The sequence below is a fragment of the Oncorhynchus tshawytscha genome, linkage group LG18 (assembly GCF_018296145.1).
Source record: "Oncorhynchus tshawytscha isolate Ot180627B linkage group LG18, Otsh_v2.0, whole genome shotgun sequence".
Lineage (NCBI taxonomy): Eukaryota > Metazoa > Chordata > Actinopteri > Salmoniformes > Salmonidae > Oncorhynchus > Oncorhynchus tshawytscha.
The window spans coordinates 45605443-45619776 of NC_056446.1; positions in this window are offsets into that span (position 1 = coordinate 45605443).

Sequence of the window (14334 nt, forward strand, 5' to 3'; positions counted from 1 at the left end):
CAGGTAAGGAAAAGGGCAGGTAAGGAAAAGGACAGGGCAGGTAAGGAAAAGGACAGGTCAGGTAAGGAAAAGAGCAGGTAAGGAAAAGGGCAGGTAAGGAAAAGGGCAGGACGGGTAAGGAAAAGGGCAGGTCAGGTAAGGAAAGGGCAGGTAAGGAAAAGGACAGGGCAGGTAAGGAAAGGACAGGGCAGGTAAGGAAAAGGACAGGGCAGGTAAGGAAAAGGGCAGGTAAGGAAAAGGACAGGACAGGTAATGAAAAGGAAAAGGACAGGTAAGGAAAAGGGCAGGTAAGGAAAAGGACAGGGCAGGTAAGGAAAAGGGCAGGTAAGGAAAAGGACAGGGCAGGTAAGGAAAAGGGCAGGTAAGGAAAAGGACAGGGCAGGTAAGGAAAAGGGCAGGTAAGGAAAAGGACAGGGCAGGTAAGGAAAAGGGCAGGTAAGGAAAAGGACAGGTCAGGTAAGGAAAAGGGCAGGTAAGGAAAAGGGCAGGTAAGGAAAAGGGCATGTAAGGAAAATCACAGGTAAGGAAAAGGACAGGACAGGTAAGGAAAAGGGCAGGTAAGGAAAAGGACAGGGCAGGTAAGGAAAAGGGCAGGTAAGGAAAAGGACAGGGCAGGTAAGGAAAAGGGCAGGTAAGGAAAAGGACAGGGCATGTAAGGAAAAGGGCAGGTAAGGAAAAGGACAGGGCAGGTAAGGAAAAGGGCAGGTAAGGAAAAGGACAGGTCAGGTAAGGAAAAGGGCAGGTAAGGAAAAGGGCAGGTAAGGAAAAGGGCAGGACAGGTAAGGAAAAGGGCAGGTCAGGTAAGGAAAGGGCAGGTAAGGAAAAGGACAGGGCAGGTAAGGAAAGGACAGGGCAGGTAAGGAAATGGACAGGGCAGGTAAGGAAAGGACAGGGCAGGTAAGGAAATGGACAGGGCAGGTAAGGAAAAGGGCAGGTCAGGTAAGGAAAGGGCAGGTAAGGAAAAGGACAGGGCAGGTAAGGAAAGGACAGGGCAGGTAAGGAAATGGACAGGGCAGGTAAGGAAAGGACAGGGCAGGTAAGGAAATGGACAGGGCAGGTAAGGAAAAGGGCAGGGCAGGTAAGGAAAGGACAGGGCAGGTAAGGAAATGGACAGGGCAGGTAAGGAAAAGGGCAGGGAAGGAAAAGGACAGGGCAGGTAAGGAAAAGGTCAGGGCAGGTAATGCCTTTGCATGCTACCAATAATTTAGAAGCTCGTTATTGCAGATTGAATAGGTCAGTGTTCAGTTGTCCAAGGATGCTGTTTCCACTATACATTTACATTTTAGTCATTCAGCAGACAACTATGTCTCTGTCAATCAATCAATCATTCAATCATAGCGTATCCTTAGAGCTGTCGTAGAGCATCCATAGAGCTGTCATAGCGAATCCATAGAGCTGTCGTAGAGCATCCATGGAGCTGTCGTAGAGCATCCATAGAGCTGTCGTAGAGCATCCATAGAGCTGTCGTAGAGCATCCATAGAGCTGTCATAGCGCATCCATAGAGCTGTCGTAGAGCATCCATAGAGTTATGAATGCTCTGTCATAAAGCAGGCATAGAGCAGGAGGACTAGCTATATATCTGTTATTATATCTGGCTGGATGTCAGTGTGGATATAGGTTGGTGGTTGAAGATATCCCTCTAGTGGTGTGGGGGCTGTGCTTTGGCAAAGTGGGTGGGGTTATAACCTGTCTGTTTGGCCCTGTCCGGGGGTGTCCTCGGATGGGGCCACAGTGTCTCCTGAACCCTCCTGTCTCAGCCTCCAGTATTTACGCTGCAGTAGTTTATGTGTCGGGGGGCTAGGGTCAGTCTGTTATATCTGGAGTACTTCTCCTGTCTTATCCGGTGTCCTGTGTGAATTTAAATATGCTCCCTCTAATTATCTCTCTCTTTTTTCTCTTTCTATTTCTCCTTCTCTCTCTATCTCTCTCTCTTTTTTCTCTTTCTCTTTCTCCTTCTCTCTATCTCTCTCTCTCTCTTTCTCTCTCTCTGTCTCTCTCTCTCTCTTTCTCTCTCTCTTCTCTCAGAGGACCTGAGCCCTGGGACCATGCCTCAAGACTACCTGGCCTGATGACTCCTTGCTGTCCCCAGTCCACCTGACAGTGGTGCTGCTCCAGTTTCAACTGTTCTGCCTGCGGCTATGGAACCCTGACCTGTTCACCGGACGTGCTACCTGTCCCAGCACTCCTGAGGTGCTGACCTGTTGCATCCTCGACAACCACTGTGATAATTATTATTTGACCTTGCTGATCATCTATGAACGTTTGAACATCTTGGCCATGTTCATTATAATCTCCACCCGGCACAGCCAGAAGAGGACTGGCCACCCCACATAGCCTGGTTCCTCTCTAGGTTTCTTCCTAGGTTCTGGCCTTTCTAGGGTGTTTTTCCTAGCCACTGTGCTTCTACACCCCCGGAATAGCTTGCTGTTTTGGGTTTTAGGCTGGGTTTCTGTACAGCACTTTGATATATCAGCTGATGTAAGAAGGGCTATATAAGTACATTTGATTGATTTGATTGACTTAGGGTTTTTCTTTATTTGTACTATTTTCTACATTGTAAAATAATGGATACATACAATACATCAGAACTATGAAATAACACATATGGAATCATGTAGTAACCAAAAAAGTGTTAAACAAATCTGTTAGATATGTTAGATTCTTCAAATAGCTACCCCTTTGCCTTGATAACAGCTTTGCAAACTCTTGGCATTCTCTCAACCAGTTTCATGAGGAATGCTTTTCCAACAGTCTTGAAGGAGTTCCCACATATGATGAGCACTTGCTTTTCCTTCACTTTGCTGTCCAACTCATCCCAAACCATCTCAATTGTTCAGGGGATTGTGGAGGTCAAATAGCCTGGAAGTGTGTTTTGGGTCATTGTCCTGTTGGAAAACAAATGATAGTCCCTCTAAGCACAGGCAGCAGTTTGCCTAGTGGTTAGAGTGTTGGACCAGTAACCGCAAGGTTGCTGGATCAAATGACAGAGCTGAAAAAGGTAAAAATCTGTTGTTCTGCCCCTGAACAGGGCAGTTAGCCACTGTTCCCGGTAGGCTGTCGTTGAAATAAGAATTTGTTCTTAACTGACTTGCCTAGTTAATTGAACATGAATGTCTGGTTCACGCAGTTGCCTCTGAACAGGTAATGTTCAGATGTCTGTTACTTGAACTCTGTGAAGCATTTATTTTGGCTGCAAACTGAGGCTGGTAACTCTAATGAACTTATCCTCTGCAGCAGAGGTAACTCTGGGTCTTCCTTTCCTGTGGCGGTCCTCATGAGAGCCAGTTTCATCATAGTGGTTTTTGCTACTGCACTTTAAGACACTTTGAAAGTTATTTTCCTGATTGACTGACCTTCATGTCTTAAAGTAGTGATGGACTGTCATTTCTCTTTGCTTATTTGAGATGTTCTTGTCATAATATGGACTTGGTCTTTTACCAAATAGGGCTATCTTCTGTATACCACACCAACATAGTCACAACACAAATGATTGTCTCAGACGCATTAAGGAAAGAAATTCCACAAATGAAATTTTAACAAGTTACACCTGTTAATTGAAATGCATTCCAGGTGACACCTCATGAAGCTGGTTGAGAGAATGCCAAGTTTGTGCAAAGCTGTCATCAAGGCAAAGGGTGGCTAATTTGAAGAATCTTAAATATAAAATATATTTGGATTTGTTTAACACTTTTGTGGTTACTACATTATTTTATATGTGTTATTTCATAGTTGTGATGTGTTCACTACAATGTAGAAAATATTACAAATTAAGAAAAACCCTTGAATGAGTAGGTGTGTCCAAACTGTTGACTGGTACTTTAGATGTCAAATCAAATCAAATCAAATTTATTTATATAGCCCTTCGTACATCAGCTGATATCTCAAAGTGCTGTACAGAAACCCAGCCTAAAACCCCAAACAGCAAGCAATGCAGGTGTAGAAGCACGGTGGCTAGGAAAAACTCCCTAGAAAGGCCAAAACCTAGGAAGAAACCTAGAGAGGAACCAGGCTATGAGGGGTGGCCAGTCCTCTTCTGGCTGTGATCATAATGCTACAAACCTAGGGAGTTACTACACTCTAACTTTAAGCACATGCTGTATATTGTAGAAACACATCGGGGCAGATCATTAGAGACACTGGTCACATATAGAGGGTGTATTTCAGGCTTTTTTGATACAGAACATCTACAGACATAGTGGTACTGAGTGGTCCAGAGGACAGGAGACTCTCCAGCCATCTTATCTAACTGCAGGACTTCAGTAGACTTCAGTCGTCCTCCCCGGCCATCTTCTCTAACTGCAGGTCTTATGGGGCGGCAGGGTAGCCTGGTGGTGCCTGGTGGTGCCCCGATCCCGCAGCTGAATCAACTTTAGGAGACGGTCCTGGCGCTTGCTGGACTTTCTTGGGTGCCCTGAAGCCTTCTTCACAACAATTTGAACCGCTCTCCTTGAAGTTCTTGAAGATCCGATAAATGATTGATTTAGGTGCAATCGTACTGGCAGCAATATCCTTGCCTGTGAAGCCCTTTTTGTGCAAAGCAATGATGACGGCACGTGTTTCCTTGCAGGTATCCATGATTGACAGAGGAAGAACAATGATTCCAAGCACCACCCTCCTTTTGAAGCTTCCAGTCTGTTATTCGAACTCAATCAGCATGACAGAGTGATCTCCAGCCTTGTCCTCATCAACACTCACACCTGTGTTAACGAGAGAATCACTGACATGGTGTCAGCTGGTCCTTTTGTGGCAGGGCTGAAATGCAGTGGAAGTGTTTTTTTGGGATTCAGTTAATTTGCATGGCAACGAGGGACTTTCATCGGATCTTCATAACATTCTGGAGTATATGCAAATTGCCATCATACAAACTGAGACAGCAGACTTTGTGAAAATGTATATTTGTGTCATTCTCAAAACTTTTGGCCATGACTGTACTGTACTAATGCCAAGAAATGAGCTATACCTACTGTAGGAGTCCCCTCGAAGCCTAGCATTGACTTGTACATAGACTGCTGCAGGAGTTGTGACCCGTTTTTGTTGGTTATGTTGTCATAGGGGGAGGGAATGCTGTCACCTGCAGGCAGGTGTTTGTCCCCCTGTGTGCTGAGGGTGTCGGGTTCTTGTCCAGTTCTGGCATTTAGGTCGCCACAGACTGGTGCATGTCCCTGGGCCTGGAAATGATTGATTTCCCCCTCCAGGATGGAGAAGCTGTCTTCATTAAAGAATGGGGATTCTAGTGGGGGGATATAGGTAGCACACAGGAGGACATTATTCTCTGTTGAGATCATTTCCTTGTTAATTTCTAGACAAATGTTCCTGTTTTTACTAATTTAATAGAGTGGGTTCTGTATCAAATTAGCATACCCCCTGAATCTCTTCCCTGTTTCACACCTGGTAGTGTGGTGGATGGGACTACCAGCTCTCTGTAACCTAGAGGACAACCAGTGGGTCCATCTCCTCTATACCACCCACCTGGTAGTGTGGTGGATGGGACTACCACCTCTCTGTAACCTAGAGGGCAACCAGTGGGTCCATCTCCTCTATACCACCCACCTGGTAGTGTGGTGGATGGGACTACCAGCTCTCTGTAACCTAGAGGACAACCAGTGGGTCCATCTCCTCTATACCATGTTTCTTGTAGGATGACAACACAGTCTTTATTTTTGATTTCTTTGGTGAATTCCAGGTTCCTGCCAAAAGCAGATGACCACAGGCCTTGGATTCCAGGATGAGATAGTGAAGGCTTTGTGTTCCATAGAGTGTCCAATGTTGTTAGTCGTGTGGTTTGGCCTCAGACCAGTAAGTGTGAGCAGAGCCTGCTGAGCATCTGGTACATCCCATTGGCTTGGGCGAGTGTAAGAGTGGGGGTTGGGCCTCTCTCCCTGTCTCTGTCTTTTTCTATTTCGTCCCACATTAGATTGAAAACTTCCTCTGAGATGTCACTCACAACTCTGCGTTGTCATAAGATCGTTTGGACGTGTGTGTTTGGAGATGAGTGTGTTTGGATGTGAGTGTGTTTGGAGATGAGTGTGTTTGGATGTGAGTGTGTTTGGGTGTGTGTTTGGACGTGAGTGTGTTTGGAGATGAGTGTGTTTGGATGTGAGTGTGTTTGGGTGTGTGTTTGGACGTGAGTGTGTTTGGGTGTGTGTGTGTTTGGAGATGAGTGTGTTTGGAGGTGAGTGTGTTTGGAGGTGTGTGTGTTTGGGTGAGTGTGTTTGGGCGTGTGTGTGTGTTTGGGTGAGTGTGTTTGGACGTGTGTGTGTGTTTGGAGGTGAGTGTGTTTGGAGGTGTGTGTGTTTGGGTGAGTGTGTTTGGATGTGTGTGTGTGTTTGGGTGAGTGTGTTTGGACGTGTGTGTGTGTTTGGGTGAGTGTGTTTGGACGTGTGTGTGTTTGGGTGAGTGTGTTTGGAGGTGAGTGTGTTTGGAGGTGTGTGTGTTTGGAGTGTGTGTGTTTGGGTGAGTGTGTTTGGAGTGTGTGTGTGTTTGGGTGAGTGTGTTTGGAGGTGTGTGTGTGTGTGTGTTTGGAGGTGTGTGTGTTTGGACGTGTGTGTGTGTTTGGGTGTGTGTGTTTGGAGGTGAGTGTGTTTGGAGGTGTGTGTGTTTGGGTGAGTGTGTTTGGACGTGTGTGTGTGTTTTGGGTGAGTGTGTTTGGGTGAGTGTGTTTGGAGGTGTGTGTGTTTGGAGGTGTGTGTGTTTGGGTGAGTGTGTTTGGAGTGTGTGTGTGTGTGTTTGGGTGAGTGTGTTTGGAGGTGAGTGTGTTTGGAGGTGGTGAGTGTGTTTGGGTGAGTGTGTTTGGACGTGTGTGTGTGTTTGGAGGTGTGTGTGTTTGGAGGTGAGTGTGTTTGGACGTGTGTGTGTGTTTGGGTGAGTGTGTTTGGTGTGTGTTTGTGTGTGTGTTTGGGTGAGTGTGTTTGGGTGAGTGTGTTTGGAGTGAGTGTGTTTGGAGGTGTGTGTGTTTGGATGAGTGTGTTTGGACGAGTGTGTGTGTGTGTGTTTGGGTGAGTGTGTTTGGAGGTGTGTGTGTTTGGATGAGTGTGTTTGGTGTGTGTTTGTGTGTGTGTTTGGGTGAGTGTGTTTGGAGGTGTGTGTGTTTGGATGAGTGTGTTTGGACGTGTGTGTGTGTGTTTGGGTGAGTGTGTTTGGAGGTGAGTGTGTTTGGAGGTGAGTGTGTTTGGAGGTGAGTGTGTTTGGGTGAGTGTGTTTGGGTGAGTGTGTTTGGGTGTGTGTGTTTGGGTGAGTGTGTTTGGAGGTGAGTGTGTTTGGGTGAGTGTGTTTGGGTGAGTGTGTTTGGAGGTGAGTGTGTTTGGAGGTGAGTGTGTTTGGAGGTGAGTGTGTTTGGAGGTGAGTGTGTTTGGGTGAGTGTGTTTGGAGGTGAGTGTGTTTGGAGGTGAGTGTGTTTGGAGGTGAGTGTGTTTGGAGGTGAGTGTGTTTGGAGGTGAGTGTGTTTGGAGGTGAGTGTGTTTGGAGGTGTGTGTGTTTGGGTGAGTGTGTTTGGACGTGTGTGTGTGTTTGGGTGAGTGTGTTTGGACGTGTGTGTGTTTGGAGGTGAGTGTGTTTGGAGGTGAGTGTGTTTGGGTGAGTGTGTTTGGGTGAGTGTGTTTGGATGAGTGTGTTTGGACGTGTGTGTGTGTTTGGGTGAGTGTGTTTGGAGGTGTGTGTGTTTGGAGTGTGTTTGGGTGTGTGTTGGGTGAGTGTGTTTGAGGTGTGTGTGTTTGGACGTGTGTGTGTTTGGGTGAGTGTGTTTGGAGGTGAGTGTGTTTGGGTGAGTGTGTGTTTGGGTGAGTGTGTTTGGAGGTGAGTGTGTTTGGGTGAGTGTGTTTGGAGGTGAGTGTGTTTGGAGGTGTGTGTGTTTGGGTGAGTGTGTTTGGACGTGTGTGTGTGTTTGGGTGAGTGTGTTTGGAGGTGAGTGTGTTTGGAGGTGAGTGTGTTTGGAGGTGTGTGTGTTTGGGTGAGTGTGTTTGGACGTGTGTGTGTGTTTGGGTGAGTGTGTTTGGGTGAGTGTGTTTGGAGGTGAGTGTGTTTGGAGGTGTGTGTGTTTGGGTGAGTGTGTTTGGACGTGTGTGTGTGTTTGGGTGAGTGTGTTTGGAGGTGAGTGTGTTTGGAGGTGAGTGTGTTTGGGTGAGTGTGTTTGGGTGAGTGTGTTTGGAGGTGAGTGTGTTTGGGTGAGTGTGTTTGGAGGTGAGTGTGTTTGGAGATGTGTGAGTGTGTTTGGAGGTGTGTGTGTTTGGAGGTGTGTGTGTTTGGAGGTGAGTGTGTTTGGAGGTGTGTGTGTTTGGGTGAGTGTGTTTGGAGTGTGTGTGTGTTTGGGTGAGTGTGTTTGGACGTGTGTGTGTTTGGACGTGTGTGTGTTTGGAGGTGTGTGTGTTTGGGTGAGTGTGTTTGGATGTGTGTGTATGGAGGTGTGTGTGTTTGGACGTGTGTGTATGGAGGTGTGTGTGTTTGGAGGTCTGTGTGTTTGGGTGTGTGTGTGCTGGTGTCCCTAGTCCTTCCTGTGCATAGCGAGGTCATCTCCCTCAGAGAGCCTATGTGATGGGAGGGATATGATCCAAGGAAAGACAGACAGACTAATGTGTTGGGGCCCAGTTACGTCTGTCTGTCTGACTACATATCCATGTAGAAACACCAGTCCCATGCAGCCCTTCCCATTCAGCCCAGTCCCAATCAGCCCAGTCCCATGCAGCCCAGTCCCATTCAGCAGTCCCATGCAGCCCAGTCCCATGCAGCCCTTCCCATTCAGCCCAGTCCCAATCAGCCCAGTCCCATACAGCCCAGTCCCATGCAGCGTGCCATCAATTCCTGAAAATTTCCAAGCTGTTTAAAAGGCAGTCAACTAAGTGTATGTAAACTTCTGACCGACTGGAATTGTAATACAATGAATTATACGTGAAATCATCTGTCTGTAAACAATTGATGGTCCAGTCCCATTCAGCCCAGTCCCATGCAGCCCAGTCCCATGCAGCCCAGTCCCATTCAGCCCAGTCCCATTCAGCCATGCAGCACAGTCCCATTCAGCCCAGTCCCATGCAGCCCAGTCCCTTTCAGCCCAGTCCCATTCAGCCATGCAGCCCAGTCCCATACAGCCATGCAGCCCAGTCCCATGCAGCCCAGTCCCATTTAGCCCAGTCCCATTTAGCCCAGTCCCATGCAGCCCTGCCCCATTCAGCCCAGTCCCATTCAGCCCAGTCCCATGCAGCCCAGTCCCATTCAGCCCAGTCCCATGCAGCCCAGTCCCATGCAGCCCAGTCCCATTTAGCCCAGTCCCATTCATCCCAGTCCCATTTAGCCCAGTCCCATGCAGCCCAGTCCCATGCAGCCCAGTCCCATTCAGCCCAGTCCCATGCAGCCATGCAGCCCTGCAGCCCAGTCCCATTCAGCCCAGTCCCATGCAGCCATGCAGCCCAGTCCCATGCAGCCATGCAGCCCAGTCCCATTCAGCCCAGTCCCATTCAGCCTAATCCCATTCAGCCCAGTCCCATTTAGCCCAGTCCCATGCAGCCATGCAGCCATGCAGCCCATACCCATTCAGCCCAGTCCCATTCAGCCCAGTCCCATTCAGCCATGCAGCCCAGTCCCATTTAGCCCAGTCCCATGCAGCCCAGTCCCATGCAGCCCAGTCCCTTTCAGCCCAGTCCCATTCAGCCATGCAGCCCAGTCCCATTCAGCCCAGTCCCATGCAGCCCAGTCCCATTCAGCCCAGTCCCATTTAGCCCAGTCCCATTTAGCCCAGTCCCATTTAGCCCAGTCCCATTCAGCCCAGTCCCCTTCAGCCCAGTCCCATTCAGCCCAGTCCCATGCAGCCCAGACCCAATCAGCCCAGTCCCCTTAAGCCCAGTCCCATGCAGCCCAGTCCCATTCAGGCCAGTCCCATGCAGCCCACCCATTCAGCCCAGTCCCATGCAGTCCAGTCCCATGCCGCCCTATACTGAGCGCCAGCCACAGCTCACAGCTCCAGCCCAAATGGCACCCTATTCCCTATATAGTGCACTACTTTAGACCAGAGCCCTGTAGCACCCTTTTCCCTATTTAGTTCACTACTTTGTACCAGAGCCCTATAAACTATATAGAGAAGAGTATGCCATTTGGGACGGCCTGTTGTTCCTGGCAGAGGGCTAATCTCAGGAAACACCGCTGGTCTCATTGTAGAGTCCACAGCAGCAGATCCTATGACTTAGAATCCTCAGAGGGGAGAGACAGATCAGATGGATGGCCGCACTCAAGTTTTATAGCCTAATGAGAGAGTAGGGATGAGGAATGAGGGGAGGAGAGGCAGTGGAGAGGAGAGGAGAGGAGGAGAGGTGGTGTTTGGCATGGTAACCTCTATTTAAAGTTGTCAGCATTGTCTCCCTCTTTCTCTCCCTGTCTAACCTCCCTGTGGCTCTCCCTGTCTCTCTATCTGTCTCCCTCCCTGTCTTTTTCCCTGTCTCTCTCCCTGTCTCTCTCTCTGTCTCTCTCCCTGTCTCTCTCCCTGTCTTTTTCCCTGTCTTTTTCCCTGTCTCTCTACCTGTCTCTCTCTCTGTCTCTCCGTCTTTCTCCGTCTCTCTCCCTATCTTTTCCCTGTCTCTCTCTCTGTCTCTCTCCCTGTCTTTTTCCCTGTCTTTTTCCCTGTCTCTCTCCCTGTCTCTCTCCCTGTGGCTCTCCCTGTCTCTCTCCCTGTGGCTCTCCCTGTCTCTCTCCCTGTCTCTCTCCCTGTGGCTCTCCCTGTCTCTCTCCCTGTCTCTTTCCCTGTGGCTCTCCCTGTGGCTCTCCCTGTGGCTCTCCCTGTCTCTCTCCCTGTGGCTCTCCCTGTGGCTCTCCCTGTCTCTCCGTCTCTCTCCGTCTCTCTCCCTATCTTTTCCCTGTCTCTCTCTCTGTCTCTCTCCCTGTCTTTTTCCCTGTCTTTTTCCCTGTCTCTCTCCCTGTCTCTCTCCCTGTGGCTCTCCCTGTGGCTCTCCCTGTGGCTCTCCCTGTCTCTCTCCCTGTGGCTCTCCCTGTCTCTCTCCCTGTGGCTCTCCCTGTCTCTCTCCCTGTGGCTCTCCCTGTGGCTCTCCCTGTGGCTCTCCCTGTGGCTCTCCCTGTCTCTCTCCCCGTGGCTCTCCCTGTCTCTCTCTGTTTTCTCCCTGTCTCTCTCCCTGTCTCTGTCCCTGTCTCTGTCTCTCTCCCTGTCTCTCTCCCCGTCTCTGTCTCTCTCCCTGTCTCTCTCCCCGTCTCTCTCCCTGTCGCTCTCCCCGTCTCTCTCTCTGTCTCTCTCCCCGTCTCTCTCTCTGTCTCTCTCCCCTCTCTCTCCCCCGTCTCTCTCCCCCGTCTCTCTCCCTGTCGCTCTGTCTCTCTCTCTGTCTCTCTCCCCGTCTCTCTCTGTCTCTCTCCCTCTCTCTCTCCCCGTCTCTCTCCCCGTCTCTCTCCCTGTCGCTCTCCCCGTCTCTCTCTCTGTCTCTCTCCCTGTCTCTCTCTCTGTCTCTCTCCCTCTCTCTCTCCCCGTCTCTCTCCCCGTCTCTCTCCCCGTCTCTCTCTGTCTCTCTCCCCGTCTCTCTCCCCGTCTCTCTCCCCGTCTCTCTCCCCGTCTCTCTCCCCGTCTCTCTCCCTGTCGCTCTCCCCGTCTCTCTCTCTGTCTCTCTCCCTGTCTCTCTCTCTGTCTCTCTCCCTCTCTCTCTCCCCGTCTCTCTCTGTCTCTCTCCCTCTCTCTCTCCCCGTCTCTCTCTCCCCGTCTCTCTCCCCGTCTCTCTCCCCGTCTCCTCTGTCTCTCTCCCTCTCTCTCTCTCTCTCCCCGTCTCTCTCCCTGTCGCTCTCCCCGTCTCTCTCTGTCTCTCTCCCCGTCTCTCTCCCTGTCGCTCTCCCCGTCTCTCTCTCTGTCTCTCTCCCTGTCTCTCTCTCTGTCTCTCTCCCTCTCTCTCTCCCCGTCTCTCTCTGTCTCTCTCCCTCTCTCTCTCCCCTGTCTCTCCCCGTCTCTCTCCCCGTCTCTCTCCCCGTCTCTCCTGTCTCTCTCCCTCTCTCTCCCCCGTCTCTCTCCCCGTCTCTCTCCCTGTCGCTCTCCCCGTCTCTCTCTGTCTCTGTCTCTCTCCCCGTCTCTCTCTCTGTCTCTCTCCCCGTCTCTCTCCCTGTCTCTCTCCCTGTCGCTCTCCCCGTCTCTCTCTCTGTCTCTCTCCCTGTCTCTCTCTCCATCTCTCTCTCCATCTCTCTCCCTGTCTCTCCCCCTGTCTCTCTCCCTGTCTCTCTCTTAAACACACGGAGCAGAAACCGATCTACTCAACTGCGTCTGATCGGTGATGCCAGACAGAGTTAACTCTTTCTCTGCCAAACACAGTGAAGACAGGACTTTACTCTTCGTCATATTAGCATGTGTCCCAATTGGCACCTTATTCCATATTATAGTGCACTACTTTAGACTACGGCTTATAGGCCTTTGGTCAAAGGTAGTGCACTAGAAAGGAAATAGGGTGCCATTTGGGGTTGCACACTATTCCCTCTGAGACTCTAGTAGGTCAGTCGGTGTAATGGGTGATTGATGATCTCCAGTAGCTGTTGTTTTGTGTTCCAGAAATAAAAGACACAGAGACAGAAGCAGAAAACAGAGTATCTGTGAAAATATGATTTTATTTCCTAGCGGTCCACTCTAAACATGGCTCTTCTTTCAGATCACATGACCATCCAAACCACACCAGAACACTATGGGTCAGAACAGGAAGTACACAGGTTATAGACAGGAAGTCAGCCAAAGACCATGAGACAGCGACAGATGACTGTTTTACCCTGAATGGACAATAAAGTTTTAGAATCTGAACTCGCTGCGTGGAAATTGTGTCTGCGTTCCAGGTTGACTACATTACAGACGCCTGCCAGACTCTAACCACTCTAGGGTGGATCTGGTACATTGTCATCGCCCAGGCCTCAATGGACTCTAAATAAATACTCTCTGAATCTAAAGTAATCTCTTTTAACTCCATATTAAACCAACACGACGGACACGTTCTAACAAGCTAGAGGTTAAATATTCTAAACACCTGTCTGTAGACAAACGTTTAGGATTTAATTTAATAAAGAATATTATTATCATGTTAATCAATCCATTTTTACTTGGCTTGGAATTTGGACATTTCCAAATAGGCACATGGTTCAGGATGAGATCCATTCTAGAACTGGTTCTGATGAACAATCAAAGTTAAACTATAGCAACAACGTAGCAACAGGTTTATTCAGGAGAATCAACCAGAAGAGAGCTTTGTTCCAGGCTTCTATCAGAGGCCAAACACAGTATAAAGTGCTTCCCTATATTAACCCTGTTCCCTATAGTCAACCTGTTCCCTATAATAACCCTGTTCCCTATAGTAACCCTGTTCCCTATAGTAACCCTGTTCCCTATAGTAACCCTGTTCCCTATAATAACCCTGTTCCCTATAGTAACCCTGTTCCCTATAGTCACCCTGTTCCCTATAGTCACCCTGTTCCCTATAGTAACCCTGTTCCCTATAGTAACCCTGTTCCCTATAGTAACCCTGTTCCCTATAGTAACCCTGTTCCCTATAATAACCCTGTTCCCTATAGTAACCCTGTTCCCTATAGTAACCCTGTTCCCTATAGTAACCCTGTTCCCTATAGTCACCCTGTTCCCTATAGTAACCCTGTTCCCTATAGTCACCCTGTTCCCTATAGTCACCCTGTTCCCTATAGTCACCCTGTTCCCTATAGTAACCCTGTTCCCTATAGTAACCCTGTTCCCTATAGTAACCCTGTTCCCTATAGTAACCCTGTTCCCTATAGTAACCCTGTTCCCTATAGTAACCCTGTTCCCTATAGTAACCCTGTTCCCTATAGTAACCCTGTTCCCTATAGTCACCCTGTTCCCTATAGTCACCCTGTTCCCTATAGTCACCCTGTTCCCTATAGTAACCCTGTTCCCTATAGTAACCCTGTTCCCTATAGTCACCCTGTTCCCTATAGTAACCCTGTTCCCTATAGTCACCCTGTTCCCTATAGTCACCCTGTTCCCTATAGTAACCCTGTTCCCTATAGTCACCCTGTTCCCTATAGTCACCCTGTTCCCTATAGTCACCCTGTTCCCTATAGTAACCCTGTTCCCTATAGTCACCCTGTTCCCTATAGTCACCCTGTTCCCTATAGTAACCCTGTTCCCTATAGTAACCCTGTTCCCTATAGTAACCCTGTTCCCTATAATAACCCTGTTCCCTATAGTAACCCTGTTCCCTATAGTAACCCTGTTCCCTATAGTAACCCTGTTCCCTATAGTAACCCTGTTCCCTATAGTAACCCTGTTCCCTATAGTCACCCTGTTCCCTATAGTCACCCTGTTCCCTATAGTCACCCTGTTCCCTATAGTCACCCTGTTCCCTATAGTAACCCTGTTC